Source organism: Aotus nancymaae, unplaced genomic scaffold, assembly GCF_030222135.1.
Source record: "Aotus nancymaae isolate 86718 unplaced genomic scaffold, 86718_ANA_hifiasm-v0.15.2.pri h1tg000011l, whole genome shotgun sequence".
In the NCBI taxonomy this organism is placed as follows: Eukaryota; Metazoa; Chordata; class Mammalia; order Primates; family Aotidae; genus Aotus; species Aotus nancymaae.
Window position 1 is genome coordinate 71,248,843 of NW_026988422.1, and position 2,652 is coordinate 71,251,494.

Sequence of the window (2,652 nt, forward strand, 5' to 3'; positions counted from 1 at the left end):
AATGTCCTGCTTTCTGAATCTGCTTTAATAATCAGATTTAAATGATCAGTATATAACACATTGATTATTGATATGGAAATAGACACCAAATGATTTTTTAAATAATGTGTTCTTGGGGGAGGTCAAGCCTGGCTCATGCAGTCTAGTCTTTGTTACTAAGAATATAATTTATCAAGCTTATGTCTGGCTTGGAGTAGATTCTACATTAACAACGTCCAAATTATTATGGTTCTTCTAAGTAGTTGTTTAGAATGGCAGCATTTATCTAACAATTTCACAAGGCTTTGGTTTTTTTTTTTTTTAGACATAATACTTTCCATTAATGTAATTCCAGAGAAGAGGTTAGAAAACATCCCTTGTCTTCCACAGTGAGAGATGCTGCTTTTAGTGTGGTCAATAGAATCCTGGAAAGGAGGAATATTTCAGAAGAACATATAAGCGAATGCCTAGCAAAGGCCCTGAATAAATGCCTGCTGGATTGGACTCTGAGTCTCATACAAAGCCAAGCTGAGGAACAATTTGCAGGTCGATTCAAGTGCAATACTGTTTCCTGATGGGCTCCAGAGAAACAGGACACATTAGGGAGGTTTATCAACTGGGGAGTGAGGGGTTATTCCAACAATAAAACTAGATTGATGGAGTCTCCTTCCAATTCATTACTAAAATTCCAAAGTTCTTCCACAAACATGACTTTGTTCATGTGTAGTTTTGAGGTCTCTCTTTTTTGTCATCAGAGAGATACTCAAATGAAAAATTTTTTGAAATCTTCGAGTGCATTTTACATATAGGACCTGTCCAGTCTCACTTTACTGTGTCACCATGCTTACTGCTTCTCTTTGACAGCCACTCATCTTCCATTTAAGATTTTGTTTTCTAAAAAGCTTCAAACTAGCCTGGCCCAGTGGTTCATGCCTGTAATCCCAGCACTTTGGGAGGTCAAGGTGAGTGGATCACTTCAGCCCAGGAGTTCGAGATAAGACTGGGCAATATAGTGAAACCCTGTCTCTACAAATAATGCAAAAATTAGCTGAACATGGTGGTACGTGCCTGTGGTCTGTGGTGGGAGGCTGAGGTGGGAGGATCACTTGAGCCCCGGAAGTCAAGGCTGCAGAGAGTCAAGATCACACCACTGCACTCCAGCCTGGGTGACAGAGTGAGGCTCTGTCTCAAAAATAAATAAATAATAAATCTCCAGATAAATAGCATGTAACATTATCTTTGTAGGTGATCACATGCATCTCAATTTCAGCATACCCATTCTTCATCCTTTTTCCCTGGAGCTACATTATTTGATAATTCACCTTGCATCCTCCCCATAACTTGTGTTAGCCGAGTGCCTGGGATTCCATTTTCTAAGAGAAGGATCTGAAAAAATGGAGGGTGTGGCTTGAAACCCTCTGCAGTGACTCTACCTCTGGACAGGGATCAAAGCTGAACACCTTTGAATATATGGACTAGACATTTTTATCTGTTCAGAAAGGCCCCCAAATTCAGGAGGAAGTATTTCCTGGGTCCCTCTGAGGTGAGGAGCAGAAACCTTAATAAGCCTTAATAAGTGGGTTTAGAGTACTGGAAAGCTTGGTTTCTAGCACTTGCTTTGGCACTTAGCAGAGGAGGTTTCTTTTTTTTTTTTTTTTTGAGATGAGGTCTCACTCTGATGCCCAGGCTGGAGTGCAGTGGTACAATCTCTGCTCACTGATACCTCCACCTCCCAGGTCAAGATTCTCCTGTCTCAGCCTCCCGAGTAGCTGGGATTACAGGTGTGCACCACCACACCTGGCTAATTTTTGTATTATTATTATTTTTTTTAGTAAAGACAGGGTTTCACCATGTTGGCCAGGCTGGTCTTGAACTCCTGACCTCAGGTGATCTGCCTGCCTCAGCCTCCCAAAATGCTGGGATTACAGTTGTGAGCTACCACGCCTGGCCCAGACGAGATTTCTTAAGTAAATTGGAGCCTCAATTTCCTCAACTGTAAAATAGCAATAATTAATTCCACATGCCTCTAAGACATAACTAGAAATAACGCTAACGTAAGTCACTGAGCACGGTGCTCATCACGTAGTAGGCACTCTGTAAACGCTGGCTTCTAAATATGAGAAAAAAAAGCAGCTTGGCTCTAGAATTGAGATAGTTTGAAACAATGACTATAGGACTAGATATCAAAAAGAAAATAAATTATTTCCCATATAAACACAACTTTTTCATAGGCAGTTTAACACATGCGTTTCCAGTTCTAATAAAGAGGAGAAAAATGGCTATTCAAACTACACGCCCATGAATTCATCTCTGCTCAGCTTAGCCAGGGCCAAGATGACTCAGAAAGGCCTGGGCACCTCAGGGGGCTTTCAGCACAAGGAACAGAGAGAAAAATGCATATGTTCTCCCAGGCAGGGGACAGAGGGGTCTTGGAGATTTACGTTAATGCTGAGACCAAGGACCAGTTCTTCACAGTTTTCTTTCAGGACACCCACCTCTTTACTGTAACTGATCTTCCTTCACTCCACAGGGGATTGCTAAAGAGTCCTAGCAACTCAGTACCATGTAACACTAAAAGACTTCCAGCAAGAAGGCTAAGAATGTTAAAGACCATACATACTTGAGCCTCTGCTGATCACTGGGATAGACACGCCTCCCCATCTACTTCTGACA